This window comes from Myotis brandtii, unplaced genomic scaffold (genome assembly GCF_000412655.1).
Source record: "Myotis brandtii unplaced genomic scaffold, ASM41265v1 scaffold112, whole genome shotgun sequence".
In the NCBI taxonomy this organism is placed as follows: domain Eukaryota; kingdom Metazoa; phylum Chordata; class Mammalia; order Chiroptera; family Vespertilionidae; genus Myotis; species Myotis brandtii.
In genome coordinates this window covers 11,741,380-11,758,741 of record NW_005353838.1, presented here as the reverse complement: position 1 = coordinate 11,758,741, position 17,362 = coordinate 11,741,380, and the positions used below count along the sequence as shown (strand labels likewise).

Below are 17,362 nucleotides of genomic sequence, written 5' to 3'. Positions count from 1 at the left end.
GCCCAAACCCAACAGGAAGCCGTATGGCAAGGGAGCTCCCAAGGCATGATAAAAACAAGGGAGAGTGGATCTGGCAGAGCAAACATAAGATATTTATAGCACATACACTCTCTACAAAAAGATAGTCCATGATAGTGTTCAGTTGTAAATGTATAACAAAACGAATTCCATTACAATAAATGGCATGGGAATAAAGATATCTGTATAACGTAAAGGAAATCCATCCTCAACCCCATATTATCTCTAGTCCCAACATTTATTTCTCTCTACTTTTCTTCATAACCAAGTTTCTTGGAAGAATAGCTAACACACCCTGCTTCTGCTTTCTCACAGTCCATTCACTCCATAATGGCCCCCTGCACTCTAGAGCAGTGGTTTTCCAAATGCAGCCTCCAGACCAGCAGCAACAATATCTCCTGGGAACTTGTTACAGATGCAAATTCAACTAACCTCATCCAAGACCTGCATCAAAAACTGAGAAGCTGGGGCTTAGCGATCTGTGTTGTAGCAAGCCCTCCAGTTGATTCTGAAGCACACTTGAGTTTGAGGATCATCACACTACAGAAAGAGCTATTTCTAAGATGACAAAGGACTCCACCATGCTAGAGTCTATGAGCACTTTTCTGTCTTTATCTTTCTTGACCCTGACCTTTGTGTATGAGATTTGACACTGTGATCTGATCTCTTCTGCAGGAAATCGTCCTCTTTGTCCTCCCATACATCTAAGGTCATAGAGTAGAAATGTCCATCCCTGTAGAAATATTAGGATGAAAACCACTGTCTGTGTCTCCACTCATTATATCCCAAACCTCCCTAATACTGGTGAGCACCTGACTGATAATAAGCAGAGTTGAGGAAGTAAAAATAACACTTCTCATGGACCCCCCCGCCCCTTTTAAGTTGCCTACTTGCAAGTTTTACTTTATGTTCTTCCTTCCTCCTGTTTCTTCCATGCACAAAACTCAGTAGGGCACTGTGGAAAGGCGAAACCTGATGTTTTCCAGCCATTGTGCCAGCTAATGAGAAGAAGAGTATCATTTGAGGAGTAAATAAGAAGGGACACATTTGGCCTCAAATCTGAGTCAAATTTCCCAATCTCACTTTATCAACAAATAATGCTGATATCCTTATCTGCATCGTATGTGTATTTTTCAGTGCAGAATCCATGAAATTAGGGGAGGAGTGTGGTTGTCATCCTAAATCCCACCACAAGATGTATTTACTGGAAAATTGTGAAGATAGGGTCAAGACTTAATAATTGTTTTAGATCAAAATAAGACGTGGACAGATTGAACACTCTACTGTGGCTGAAACAAACACCTTCAACAAGTGGTGGCTTCTTAGCTCTGAATTTTGAAGTCAGCAGAAGCTTATACTGTAGTTGCAGCCTACATGAGTAAGGCTAGTGTTAATAGGGTTGGGCTATGCAGCTGAACTCTAGTACAAGTGAGCAAGTAGCCAGTTGGAGCTTTAAGCAAAACTTTAACTGGTGGGCGTGAGCTGAAAACCACAGTTAGGTTTAACCAGAAAAGAGATTTGTCTTAGCAGTCATGATGGGCAATTCAGAGTCTTTAAATGAAACAAAGAGAAATCTGGTCATAAGGGCAAATAGAGTGTTCTTTCCTGAGGTCAGGAAAGACTCCCTTCAGGAATTTAAATTGGAGATGAACTATCACTTATTCTAGAACTTGAGCCCATACAGCAAGAGAAAGAGCTTTGCTAGAACCAGGAAAGGCCACTATCAGGATGAGCAGACTGTCATGCACGTACTATTAGAAGTTGACTCAGCCTGAAATATGAAGTACAAGGCTGGAGTCAGCATCTCCTAATCAGTAGGAGTTGAGATTTTTGGAGTCTTGAACATTGGTAGAAATCTAAGATTGCTTGTTCTCAGACTTATCCTGTTTCTTAGCTACTGCTAAATGACCCATAATCTTAAAAAAAAAAATCTAGTCCTGCTTAAAAAAAAAGAATGTAAGTGGTACAGATGAAGCCATTGAAATAATACAGATTAACCAAAAATAAGGAAAGTGGCAATTTTAAAAATGGAAAGTTTATTTTGAAGAAGCACATGGTTATTGGTTTTCAATGGACTTTTCTGAAGCTATGAAAACTCTGGATTGCAGAAGTGGAAACTATTGATAGCCAATTGACACTATCATGGAGAAGTAAAAGCCAAAACTAGTTCTATCATTTCTATCATTTTTTCTCTATCTGTTCTCCAGTTACCACTAAATGCATAACTCTTGACTGACATCTGTGGTGAGGGTTTGGGTGGTATTATATTTTAACCCCTGGTTGTATTATTTTGCTAGGATTGCTACTGTGGGCCTATAGATTTTTGAGCTTTCTTAGTCATATGAATGAGCAAGTAGTATTGCAAAGATCCAGTGTATTCTATGATTCTCAAGCTCCTTTAAAGGAATCAGTGGAAGACACTATAGGCTGCAGCTCCTGAAAGAATCCTCACTTACTTAAAACCCCAACTCAATTGAAAATCAGCAAAATAAAACATAAGGGAGAGCTAAATTTTGGATGTCAATTCCTTGGGCATTTAATGTAGAAGCAAATTTATACTGGGCATTAATTTCTCCTCAGTAATTTAATAATTAGAGGGTATTCTGACTATGCATATCTGGGTCATATTTTTACTGCTGGCATTGGGTTATTTGGAGCATTTTTATATTGACATTTGACTGCATCTATAACTTTGGTGGATTATATAAATGAATACAATTTGAGATGGGGAATATAATATGGAATACATTTACAATTCAGCATAGTAGATAGATTTTTTTTTAATGTAGTCTTCACCCATTTCATATCCATCTGCAGCAAAATCTGAATTGCTCACTGTGGTTCAAAGAGGATAACAAGGAGGAATGGATGGTGACAGGGGTGACTTCACAAAGATGGAAACAAAACTGACCTTACAAACTATAGTTCTCCCCTGACCGTAAGTTTCTCTTAGGCTTGACTGTCAAGCAAAGTGTCAAGAGCTAGAAAGCTGCAGAATATAAGAGAATTATTCTCTGACACTGATTACATTCCAGCTTCAACCCCTAACGTGGGACTCCTGCCTTCTCCAATCTCCTCACTCACTCCTCCCAATGGAAGAAGGACTGACAGATATTGGTGAGAGCTACCCTTTCTTGGGGAGAGTTAAGGTGATATAAGATTTTCTTGTGAACATCCTCATTTATAGAACAGTATCTTCCTTTGGCTACTGAGACTCCATTCTCTTCAAACACTTTTCCCATCTCTTTTGTCTATTCTTTCTCAGTATCTTTCACCAGCTCCCCTCCTTCTACACAGCCCCTCAGTGTGTTCTCTGGGGGACTATCTTCAGTGCTTTCAGAGTAATCTTTTTAAACTGCAAATGGAGACAACATTCTTCAGGTTAAACTCTTCCAATGGGTTCCTTTAGCTTTCAGAGTAAAGTCTAAACTCTTTAGCTTAGTCTATGAAGCATAATCTAAATTAACATTAGAAGTATGAAGCCAACAAAGATGCCCCACACCCCTACCACTACCATTTTACCCTGACACACAAACACAAAGAGAGAAACAAAGAGAGAGAGAGAGAGAGAGAGAGAGAGAGAGAGAGAGGAAGAAGAAGAAGAAGAAGAAGAAGAAGAAGAAGAAGAAGAAGAAGAAGAAGAAGAAGAAGAAGAAGAAGAAGAAGAAGAAGAAGAAGAAGAAGAAGAAGGGAGAGGATCTGAGTAATTTACATGGAATAGAAAGTATAGAGGAATTTGGGGATGGGGGAAAAGTTATAAATAGCACAGTATCTCAATACATTGGTTAGAAAATTATCTAAACCCATCATCACTTTAATTTGATTTAATTTAATTACAGCCATCAAGCTGTGATTTCCAAAAAAGGGAAATTAAGAAAAACATTCAAATATAACCTACTCTTTAGTGGTCACTCTAGAATCTCATAACAAAACAGCCTATTGGCAGGCTTCGAAGAACATGATGAAACTTGGCTTATATCTGAAGCGGTGTTACCAAAAAATTAAAGCATAATGATTGCAAGAAATATGATGTAATTACAGTGCATCACTTTAACTCTTGATCCTTAAAACCTCCATAAAATCGATCACACTGTTATACACAATTTTCAGGTGGAAATAATAATAATAACAATAAGAGCTAATGCTACTGAGAGCTTACCCTGTGTTAGACACTTTGCTAAGTGCTATACTTATCTCATTTAATCCTCACTAACCCTAGAAGGGAAGCACTATTATCTCCATTTCACAGATAAGAAAATTTGAGTTAAGATACTATGATTTGGGGTTATCAGTCATTATGTGAGAAGGATGCTAGGGATCCCTTTGTGGCGTTCCACATCAATACGGGCCTGTGAGGAAATACGTGAACTCTCTCCTGATTGGAGAATTGCCTCCAGAGCAGCCCCGCTTTGAGCTCGCTAAGAATGAAGAACTGACCCAGGAGTGCTGGGAGTTTGGGCCACAGTGGAACAGACGGGGCTCAGGAAGGCCTACTGTGTCTTCTTCCTGCTGCACCTGCTGCACGTCCTGCTGCTGGATGTTGCTGCCTGGCTCTTTCTTTCGTTTTCTGGGACATCCTTCGTGCCCTCCTCCTTTGTGCGGTGCTGCTCAGTGCGTTCAGGCCCAGGCTGGCTGGCTGCAGCATGACCTTGGGCACCTGTCTGTCTTCAGCATCACTACGTGGAACCCTCCGCTACATTATTTTGTGATGGCCCACCTGAACGGGGCCCCTGCCCGTTAGTTGGTGGAACCACATGCACTTCCAGCACCATGCCAAGCCCCACTACCTCCGCAAATGCCCAGACATCACCATGAACCCCTTCTTCTTTGCCTTGGGGAAGATCCTCTCTGTGGAGCTTGGGAAACAGAAGAAAAAGCACATGCCCTGCAACCACCAGCACAAACACTTCTTGACTGGGCCCCCAGCCTTGCTGCTCTCTGCCTCCAGTGGTATATTTTTTATTTTTGTTATCCAGCAGAGGAAGTGGATGGATTTGCCCTGGATGATCACCTTCTCCATCAGTAGCTTCCTCACTTATGTGCTGTTATTAGAAGTGAAGGCCTCCTGGGCCTTTTCTTCATGGCCAGGTTCCTGGAAAGCAACTGGTTTGTGTGGGTGACTCAGATGAATCATATCCCCATGCACACTGATCATGACCTGAACAGGTACTGGGTCTCCACCCAGCTCCAGGCAGCATGCAATGTCCACAAGTCCACCTTCAATGACTGGTTCAGTGGACATCTCAGCTCCAGACTGAGCACCATCTTTGAGCACCATGACACCTCGACATAATTACCACAAAGTAGCTCCCCGGGTGAAGTCCCAGTGTGCCAAGCATGGCATAGAGTACCAGTCCAAGCCCCTGCTCTCAGCCTTTGCTTGTCACTCACTGAAGGAGTCCAGGCAACTCTGGCTAGACGTCTATCTTCACCAACAACCGCTCCCATCTGGAATAGGATCCTCTGGAGCCAAAGCAGAGGGGAACTTGAGGGCCAATGCCACTACAATTCTAATATTCAGAGGGGGTTGGTTTGAGAAGATAAAGACTCTGGCTCAAACCCCTCCCCTTTATCTTCTAGGCCTGTGGACGGCAAACTGCGGCTCGCAGCCACATGCGGCTCTTTGGCCCCTTGAGTGTGGCTCTTCCTAAGCCTTAGGAGTACCCTAATTAAGCTAATAACAATGTACCTACCTATATAGTTTAAGTTTAAAAAATTTGGCTCTCAAAAGAAATTTCAATCGTTGTACTGTTGATATTTGGCTCTGTTGACTAATGAGTTTGCCAACCACTGTTCTAGGCAGATCTATGACCCAAAAAGGGAGGGGAGCATGCAAGCCCCTGAAGAAGGAATGGAATTGTTGGGACAGGGATGCAAGTTTTGCTTCTTTTTTAGTGTGTCAGATGTAGATGGTTGGTGAGAAAAGAGGGAGTCAGGAAGGTGTTAGAAGAACAGGGAGGACCAACTAAGCCCAGACTTAGTGGAATTCCACCCAAAAAAAAAAGGATGAGCTCATCTTACTAGTCCACTTCTCAGTGCCTCTCCACACTTGCTTGAAAACCTCAGAGGTTCCAGGATGGAGGGAGATAGAGCATCTGAACCTTTTGAGCAAGATTTAGAAAGGAAGCATTAGTGCTTAGAATTCTGAGGCCTGGCGTAACGCAGTGCCTGGGAGTTCAGCTCACTTTATGGCTGTGACCTCTGTTTGCCTCAGGCTCCCGGAGAAGCAATTTCTCCACTTTTAGAATGAGGCAGGGCAAAGGCCAGGACTGTGGTATTGAAAACATCTAGCCCCGAAAGATCCTGCCACTACTGATGTTGGTCCCACATTCCATCCAGAGTACCAAGAGAGCATTAGGTCTTAGGTCTTGCCAAAATGGCTAGCAGAGAGTTGCTGGCCATTGAAACTCCCTTTAGCTTTTGATTCACCTCTTCTAACCAGCACCCAAGGAGCAAAACACTCCTAGGGCAGGGAGCACACTTCTTGTTCCATAAACAAGTGAGCAGATGGGGCAACATCATTTTCTCCTCCTTAGAAACAAATGGGGACTCCTAATGGTTTCTCTTTGCTTCCCTAATTATAATTCCAAGTTCAATGCAATAGCAGTCAGTGAGTACAAGTGACCAAGCTGGGAGATACTGAATTACCAGTCATGAGGAAAACACAAGTTCGATCATAAAGAATAGAAGGGCTGTGAGAAATTTTCTTAACATAAGTTTATAGCATTACTTGTGAGCAGGAGCAGTGGGGTTAAATGTAATCACTTCACAGTTCTAAACCAAAAATAGGAAGATAAAAACATAGAAGTTCATGATCATCTGTTGCTGTCCTTAGGCATCTTAATCAACTCTGCCCAAGCATCTTTCTCTGCTGGAGATCAGGTAGGAGTTTAGGATAATCTCTTATCAGTCTAATACTTGAAATGCCATTTTTTAATCTCTTGATTTTTAAAAGATAAAAACAGTTTAACGCATCTCTAGAGAGCAAACATAGGAATGTGCCCCAGGAGTCTCACCTTAATTCCAGGGCTTGTCATCAGCATTCACACCCTCCTCCCTCCCAACAGCCATGGCCATTCAGTCCACATGAGAGGATTATTTGCCTGTTCAACATCATCCTATATAATAAAACCCTAATATGCAAATTGACCAAACTGCAGAACAACGGGCAGAACAACAGGTCACTATGATGTGCACTGACCACGGGGAAGACGCTCAACTCAGGAGCTGCCCCCTGGTGGTCAGTGCACTCCCACTAGGGAGTGCTGCTCAGGCAGAAGCCGGGCTCATGGTTGGCGAGCACAGTGGTGGTAGCAGGAGCCTCTACCACCTCTGCTGCAGGCGGACTGTAAGGAGCGAGGGGTCCTGGACTGCGAGAACCCTGGACTGTGAGAGGGATGTCTGACTGCCGGCTGACATCTCCCAAGGAGTCCCGGACTGCAAGAGGACGCATGCTGGGCTAAGGGACCCCCCCCCACACACACACACACACACACACAAATTTCATGCAATAGGCCTCTACTATAAGCATGTTAAGCATTTGGGACACTCGGAAGAGGGAATCTCAAACTAGAAGGAGAAAGCAGAACCCTGGAAGAGTTTGCATTTAGTTTTGGGAATGAAGGTGCTAAAGCATGTTGGAATGGGACTAGAGGCACCATCTATGGAAAGGTTTACTTAGAGGTTTGTCAAAACAAAGAAAAATTTAAAAAACAGAGAGATGGGGAGAACAGAAAAGTTCAGATATTTCTCATTTGGGCAGAACCTGCCTTAAATTAGAAGCAGAATTGAAGAGTTCCATTTCATTGGCTTCCTCACACCAACATAGGTGCTGATCCTTCCCCATCCCTCTGTTCCCTGCTACCTAAGTTTTGGGTGTGGTGTCACCAGCCTGTCAAGCTGTCTGGCTTTGGGCCCAGGCTGAGCAAACCCAGTGAAACCAAGTCCAGATTCTCACAGCACCTCAAACACGTGGCCTTCTCTCCTTAGCCTCGTCCAGTATGGTCTCACATGGCCACAAAGGAACACACCAGTGACAAAAGGCTCTGCTCACTGTCACTGTGGTAACATGAGTGATCTCAAATCCAATGGCAGATGAGAAAACAGGCTTAGATAGGACAAGTTGCCTCCAGTCACAGGCTGTGGCAGACCTGACATTTGAACTCACTTTTGAAAAACTCTAACTTCTGTGTTTGTCTTTGTTACTTTCATCTTCCTACCACTTTGCCAGAGGCATCTTCTTTACCTAAGCCCAATATCAGTACCCTTTTTGTACCATGCTATTTTTGTTAACACATCCCTATGAAGAAAAGCTGAAAAATAAAGTTAATTTTAACCCCCCTAAAAAAAAGAGAGAGAGAGAGAGAGAGAGAGAGATACTCAGTGATTAACTCAAGGCCACGTAGTAAAAAAAGGAAGCTCAGTGCTTCAGCCCACAGCTCTTGGACACACAATTCCATGCTCCTCACCACTAATGTATGCCACCTTCTTCCAGACTTTCAAAAATGTTCATCCAACTATAGTACTATGCAGTCCCCAGCAAAAAAATGTCTTTCACATAGATTTTATTAATCTTTCATGAATTCAAATCTGTTATGAACCTCTATATATTATTTTGATTATTTTCCTGGCTTTATTGTCTTTCGGGAAGACAGTCGCTGTGAAGTCTGAGTTTAATTTAAATTCAACCCAAGTTGAAAAAGGTTTACCACTCTCCTGAGTACTACCAATTTCTGGTATAGAATTGCTGACCTAGTTCTAAGTAAGACATAAATTCACACAGCTTAAGTGTAATCTTTAGGCTAAGAGTTGAGTTATTGTTTATGTCTCACTTGTATAGAATGCTGCCCTTTCAAATAATCCATTTCTTATTGTAAATGTTTAAGGGATAAAAATAATTGTGCCTATACTTTAGCAAAAAAATGATGCTACTTTGACCTTGATTTTTATATCTTATAGTTTGAACACCCTACTTAGGATCAGTCTTAGGAAATATAGCACTATTTTATGTTGTGTAAGATAAAACATCACATACTCAACTCTATATCTTTAAGCTGGAAGGTAAAATAGGTAGGTACAAAATAGCTGTCTGTACTTACACTAAGTCTGATAAAGAAGAGGGGAAAGTTCATAATTATCTAACTATAGGAGATTAAACAGACAGTTTTTACTAACTATTGTACTGATGGCATATAGATTGATTTTGGCTCATATAACAAAATGTCAGCAACACTAAAAAAATCTACTGATTAGAGATATCAAAATTATAACTTGTGACACAAGCTTCAGAATCAGCAAAAGCCTCCAAGCTTCTCATTGTTTTATAGTATTTATAAAGACAAATTATTTAAAGGAATATTATAAAATTTAGAAATTGTTACAAACTGCGGCACAAAACTCCAAATGATAAACACTAAACGGTAAAGAGAACAATCAGAGCTGTAGTTGTAGTCATCTTAATTAGGCATAAATTAATGAAAAAATAACTACATCCAATGTGATAAAGAGCTGTAGGTTAAATAAAAGAAGCAGATATGGATACGTCAAGAAAAATATTCAGGAAGAATGTACAAACCCGTGATTTAGTAAAGGCATATTCAATTGCAAGACATAGAAATCTTCTAAATCCAGTGTAATGGAAATAGGGCCCAACGTAAAGGTAAAAATGCAGGTTTCATGGCATTCTGAGAGAGGAAATAAAGACTGCAAGGATCTCATAACGAACTGAAGGCAGGAACTGAGGCATGCCTCACAGACTGTCCCCCAGAGCTCACCCAAGTCTCTACTCCCCTCTCACCAGCTTCCTGGGCTTGCACATGACCCAACGTGGCCACATCATCATGTCGGCTCTCACCTCAGGTTGTTATTTCAAGCACAGCTGTGGATGCCTGAGACTGTGAATTGTACCGAACCTATCTATATATGACTTTTACTATATAGTCCTATGATAAAGTTTGATTTATGAATTAGGCACAGTAAGAAATTAACAACAATACCTAATGATAAAATAGAACAATTATAATAATATACTGTGATAAATGTGGTCCCTGTCAAAACATCTTACTGTACTGTACTCACCCTTCTTCGTGTGATGACGTGATATGAGAAAATGTCTACATGATAGATGAAGTGAAGTGAATGATGTTGGTTACTACTGGCCTTCTCAGATACCCCAGAAGGTCAAAACTAGCACAGTTTTGTAGATCAAAACTAGCACAAATTTCTTTTTCCTTCTTCACCATTTCATGGGTAGATTTGTTCTTACTGTAGATCTTAGCAACCTCAGCATACATTATTTTATTTCCTTGTTAAGTCAAGAACTTCCACTTTTTCACTTATATGAAGCATTTCACGCCTTCTCTTTGGCATATAAGAATTGCCAACATCCTTACTCGTGCGCTTTGGGGCCATTATGAAGTAAAATAGGGTGACCTGAACAGACGTGCTGTGTGTGAAACAGAGGCAGTGGATCTGAGGCCAAGATGGCCACTAAGGGACTCACAGGCAGGGCGTGTGCAGCGTGGAGACACTGATGCTGACGAAGGGATGAGTCCTGTTTATGGTGGGATCCAGGCAGCAAGACCTCACGTGATATTTCTTTACACTACTCAGAACAGCTACAATTTAACTTACAAATTGTTTCTTTCTGGAATTTTCTACTCACTATTTTCCGTCTTCAGTTGACAGCAGGTAACTGAAACCACAGAAAGGGAAATGGCAGGTAAGGCGGGATACTGTACCCACTATCATGGATGAGCTTGCTTCCCAGCCGCCTCAGACATGGGCTGTTAGTCTCTGGGTCAGGTGTTCACCCCAAGGCACATTAGCTGCAGCAGGGGCCGAACTGAAAGACAGTTTTAAAGAAGGAAAACTTGATAGGAAAAAAACAAAACAAAACACCAAAGTGTACATCTACCTCCACCTACAAAAAGAACAACAGAAACAATAAAAATGCAGTCATTAGCCTAGATATATTTTAAGTACAAATGGGGCCTGCCCAAATTTCAAAAAAATAGAGATTCCTAAAACAATTTACTTGGTCAATCTTTCTCCCATATTTAATGCAAATAAAACAATTTCATTTTTAGATTATTGTAAATTGAAAAACAAATGTCTAACAATGCTTTTGATTTTGGTTTTTGAGCTTGACAGAGGCTGTTTGAATACCATAACTAAACTTAACAGCTCCAAGGTGCACATTTCAAATGGACAGGTCTCTGAATAACATGGGAAAATCATGAGCACGTAATTCAGGTTACTGTTTTCAAAAGTACTTAAATGATATCACGGTAGGATTTCTATTGAGGTTCAAGCAAAACAACAACAACAAAAACCTTAGAGTTTAATGTAATTTACTTTAAATTGGGTTTTATTAGATGAACTCATGAAATATGAGTTATTAATTAAAAATCAAAATTTTCTAATATACTGTAATTATGCCTTCTATGTTTATTTTTAATATTCAACTATCAAGCAATGTATATATAATATTATACAGAACCGTCTGAAACTGTCACAAGCACTTCTGCTTTTCATTCATTATAGAAATGTCTCTTAATTCATCTATTTTTTTATTTTTTTCTTAGAATCTATAAGTTATTTTCTATTTTATGTGGAATTCTTAGTAGCATGCTTTTCACAAAGGAGGCACTTTAAATTCACTGACTGATCTTCATTTGTGGTAGCCAATCTCTCCTCAACCTACAATTCCATAAGTTTTATTAAGTGCCCACTTTGTGAAAAGCACCATACTTAGTGAAGCAATTAGGTTTTAAAATGGCTTTTAATCAGTGATTAAACTTCCATTTTACTCTTTCCACAGTTCCCTAACAGATGAATAAATACATACACGAACTGGTAAGTCCTTAGATAATTAAGGATTGATTACATTTCCTAATAATGTACCTACTTTAATTGGTTCTCCTTTGCTTCTATGTTCTCTTTATTGCAGGATTCCTCCCTTAGCAATTTTTCTCTGTGCACATTGAAATGACAAGTTAATGTCAAGGGGAAAAAAAACTAACATTTTTATATATAATTAATCACTAGGGTCATCTCGAATTGATCCTCTTTCTTTAAAGGGATCAATTGTAGAAATTTGGGTTTATTTTAGTTTTAAATGTTGTGAAGCTAAATTTACTGCTATTTTAATTAAGAAATTTTTTTTGTGGATGGAAACACTACCAATATTTGCCAGTAGCGCAAAGTATTCAGTGGTTTACAAATTGTGTATATCATTGCTGTGTACAGTATGAAAGTTCTACAAATTTTATCATCTACCTGGAATTTATGTCCCAGCTTTTTTCCAAGTACCTATTAATATAAGCTCCCCACTTCCATTTCCCCGCTTGCAGTATTTTAAAAATATTGTTCATTTTGTATTAACTACATTTTAAATACTGTTTCACAATAATAACTCTAAATATGAAGCCCAATTATAGCAGGTTAATAAAACATTACTGCCTAAATTTTCAGATCCTAAGAGGTAGGAGCAATTCCATGAGGACTGTTGATTTAAAGACAGAGTATATGTATCCAGAACAGAAAAGCTTTGGGTGAAAATTCTAGAGTAGCCTGACTCTGAGAGAGTTAGAAGGAAACAAACCAGTTGTTTAAGGCCAAATCAGGAGCTGAGTGTCCTAGCTCAGGGTGAGTAGGTTGAGGCCATTATGTACTAAGTAACAAATCCAAAATCAAAACCAAAGGGGAGGTCAGAGGTCAGTTCTTTGGTGACGGTGCACAACAATTCTTCAAAACTAAGGTTGGTGGCAAGAACCAGAGGCAGGAATGAAGGGAGAATGGGACAGATCTTCAGGACCAAATAAGAAAACAGTAAAATAGACAATACTAGATCCAAAAAACCAAAGGCCAAGAGGATAGCAAGGAACAGGTAGTAACAATAATACAGCAGCAATGTCCAAAATAATTTTCTGCGATAATGGAGAGTTCCACCCTTTATCATTTTCATCGTGGCCTATCCACATGTGACTTTTGAGCACTTGAAATGTGCTCAATAGATTTTGTACAAGTAAGAAACTGAATTTTAAAATTTTATTTAAATTTAATTAACATGATTTAAACATGTATAACTACTGTATTCAACATATCAAAATGACTAATATAAAAATATGGAAAACACCAAGTGCTAATCAGGATATGAAAAATCTGATCACTCATAGATTTCTGGGGGGTAATATAAAATGGTAAGTCAAAATGGTAAAGTTTGGTAGTTTCTTAAAAGAATAAATATTTTAGTGCCACAGTAGCCAGAAATTGTACTCCTGGGCATTAATCCCAGAGAAATGAAGAGTTATGTTTACAGACAAACCTGTATATGAATATTTATAACTTTATTCATAATAGTATAAAACTGTAAACAACCCAGATGTCTTTCAATGGGTAAATGCTTAAAAATACTGTTATACTGTTATATCCATACTATGAAATACTATTCAACAATTACAAAGAAGAAAATATTAACATACCATTGTAATAACCTGGTTATTATTTAACAGTAAAAGAATAAAGGAAAGACTAGATAATACAGGTATGCCATTTATACAGCTTTAATAATTTAACACTTTCCAAGTCTGTTCCCCACTGATTGATGGGGGAAGGGACTGGACAAAGGTAATTTGGACGCACGTTCAGTAAGGTCTGGGTAACATGGGGGAAGATGCTTATCTGTCGGTCACATCTGGGAACAGGTAATTGGCCAGAATAGGCGTGACCATTGCAAGGGTGTAACAGCTTGGTTTTGATATTGTACTATAGTTTTATAAAATATTATCATTGGAGGAAACTGGATAATGAGTATGTGGGGTCATTCTGTGTTATTTCTTATAACTCCATCTGAATCTATAATAACTCAAAATAAAACATTTAATTGAAAATATCCACAGAACTAAAAAAAGTGCAGAACACAAGGAATGTTCAAGGTCAGTATGGAACATAAGGACTTTTCTGGAGATGAAGTTTCTTGGCATTGTTTGATAGATGTATATATTTGAAAGTGTATCATATAAAGGAGGAAAAAAAGAAATTAAAGGATAAAATTAGAAAAAAAATGATAGGAATTAGAAGAAAACAGATTAAGGCTCAATGGCAGAGAAAGAGCTTGCTAGTAGTAAACTAAGGGGTGTCCAACACTGGAATGGGCTGCCTAGAGGAGCAAGATTTATGTGACGCATTCAAGTAGGAAGGACGTTGCAAAAGGCAGATCAAATTTGGTGGAGGTTGGACTTCATTGGGGAATCACAAATTCTAATGCCAATAGGGAACTAGGTAATAAACATGAACTACTAAAGCATTCTGGGAGAAAAATAAAGAACAATGTGGACCAATGGGGCTGTGGAACCTGGAGGACCATCTGCCACTCAGCATAGGGAGATCACTGCCTGTGAGAATACTGACTGAGAGGAACTAGATCTTTTTAAAATATATATATATTTTTTATTGATTTCAGAGAGGAAGGGGGAGAGAAAGAGATAGATATATCAATGATGAGAGAGAATCATTGATCAGCTGCCTCCTGCACATCCCACACTGGGGATCAAGCCCTCAACTCGGGCATGTGCCCTTGGCAGGAATTGAACCCAGGACCCTTCAGTCCGCAGGCCCACGCTCTATCTACTAAGCCAAACCGGCCAGGGTGAGGAGCTAGATCTTTAAAGGTTTTGAGAAAAGCCAGAAATATGACTTTTTAGATGAAACTTCCCAATAATTAAAACATCTTTACTAATTTGCTCATTATATTCAAATACTATGAGGTCTAAAACTGTTTAGTCCAAATAAAATTATTATCTGGAATCCATCCTATTGTCTTAATTTTAGCACTTTACATGAGTTACAAAAAATGGTGTTTAGCATTGTATCCCTACATTTCAATTTCCAAAACCTCTTCTACTGATATCTCAGCTATTTCCATGAAAACATCTTGAATAAATATCTCATTTGTTGCAATTTGTATTTGATATTAAAGTAGCAATTAGATCAACATCTTTCTGTTACTCCCTGTATATGATGGCTCATCTATATATGTAAGAGGCTAATATGCAAAGTGTCCCCTCTGGAGTTTGACCAGGAGACCGGGAGTTCAATCACTTGCTATAACATGCACTGACCAAAATGAAGGAAGGCCACAGCCAGCAGCTGGAAGGCCCCAGTGAAGGAAGGCCACAGCCAGCAGCTGGCAACCAGGGAATGGAGGCCCCAGTCAGCAGCCGGAAGACCCTGATCGGCCTTGATCACCAGCCAGGCCTAGGGACCCTACCTGTGCACGAATTTCGTGCACCGGGCCTCTAGTTTATTATATTTTTGGAGGTCATTCATGAAAGTTCCAATTTTATTGCAGAATATATTATCTTTAGCACATATTCAGACATATAATAATGTTTCATTATTCAAATTTACTTCATGAAGATGTGTGTATTCTTCTGTCATGAATAAAACTTTCTTGAAAGGATCAAGTCTTCCATTGCCTTTTTCTGTCCTCATATTGCTTACCACACTTCAGATTACACTTAATGAAGTGATCAAAAGTGGTTAGTTTACAACAAGCATGTCAACGAGGCATGTGGCCCTCCAGCCGCAAGTTTGACATGCTTGGTTTATAAGGTCCTGAATCAAATAATATAATTGAAAGTATTCCTGACCAAAAAGGGAGAAGTTGAGATAAATGGGCCCAAAGATTCCCTCGGTCCTTCCCTCTGCAGACTTAGCAGAGCTGTCAGAACTCCCCATCCTGGCAGTGGGCCTTCCCCTCTTAATTTTCAGCACCATCAGTGTTTCCCCAGGCCTTACTGGAAGCTCTCCAAGGGGCGATGATTGAAGATATCCATTCACTGCTTTGAATTTTAAAGAGAAATAAAGAAAACAAAGTCTGTGTATTTTATGTAATGGTGGCCTTGGGAGGAATTTGCATTGTAGGGCAGCTTAAATGGGATTTATAAATGAATGGAGGAGATAAATGGCTCATGCTCATTCCCTCCCTTTCTTTCAACTTCAACTAGATGTTATGGTATTAGTGCCTACAATGCCCACGGTAAGGTCCTATGACAGAGGCAGAGAGCCTGCGCATTGGGTGGAGGAACCACAAACATATCAGGTGGCATCCGACAGCAGAGAAAAGTGATGAATCCCCATGCTTATGGTCTTCAACTTTTCCTTTACCCATCAAATACTGAGATTTGGAGCTTTGAAAATAATGTTGTGTCTAAAGAACATAAGATCAACAGATTCATATAACTGTATGCTAAAGAGGAACACACACATACACACACACAGAGCACTCCTTTGTTCGATATAACTGTATGCTAAAGAGGAACACACACATACACAGAGCACTCCTTTGTCCATCAAATAAAATAAAACATTGTAAAGAGCCACCCACAGGGCCTTTGGCAATCAAATATAATGTTTTTTAAACAAGTGGCAAAAGATAAAGCGTCTAAGGAAGCTTAATCAAAAACCAATTTTAATAAGTTTTACTTCCACAAAAAAAGAAAGTAAGAGAATCAAAACCCAGTTTCAGAAATGCCCATGTACCGCAGTTTTGGCAGTACCGTTTTCACCGCCTGGTTTCCTGAACTGGTGGAGATGTGTCCTGCCTCCCCTCCCAGGAAGCTTCACTTCCTTTAACTTATTTCTTCACTCATCAAACTTCCCCACACTTAGTGCATCCCTTTACCCCACTGCGGCTCCAAATGGAATACATCCTTTCCTTCCTCTCCACTAATGCGGTTACTCCTATTTGACTTTCATGAATGCATGTCTTTATATAAAGAAGAAGAAAAAAAAAGGTCCATGTCCTACTGGGTATTTCAGCTTCAAAATTCAGTTCTGAGGACACAAGCTGCATTGAGAATGGCGGACCGGAATTCTGGGAAGGACAGTGTGGAAACCTCAATACCAGAACAGTCTTCTCAGATCCCGCAATGCTACAGCGCAGGACAAAGGAGAGAGGCGCGCCCTCTGCTCTTTCATGTAACCTTTTCGCCCTGAAAGAACAAAGGTTACCAAACACCAGACAATTTCTCTTAAAGTGCAGTTGCTCTGCTGACTCTGAGTGTCAGATCTAAGTCCAATGAAAGCATTAGCAACAGTGTTACTAGGGACAATTTCTCTTAAAGTGCAGTTGCTCTGCTGACTCTGTCAGATCTAAGTCCAATGAAAGCATTAGCAGCAGTGTTACTAGGGCTTTTCTTTTCTTTTTTTTTTCTCTTCAATCTACAGAGAAAATGAAGGCAACATCTTGTTTACCTGGATCACTGGATCAGCCTCTAAACTGACCTTTGCTTGCTTCCCCCACCCTCTGCAGTGTATTCTCCAAGAGCAGCCAGAATGA

At 39.8% G+C, this 17,362-nt stretch overlaps 1 pseudogene; it reads left to right on the top strand.

Moving 5' to 3' along the window:
- Positions 1–4,292: 4,292 nt before the first annotated feature.
- On the top strand, positions 4,293–17,019 carry LOC102258947 (annotated as a pseudogene).
- The last annotated feature ends 343 nt before the right edge of the window (positions 17,020–17,362 follow it).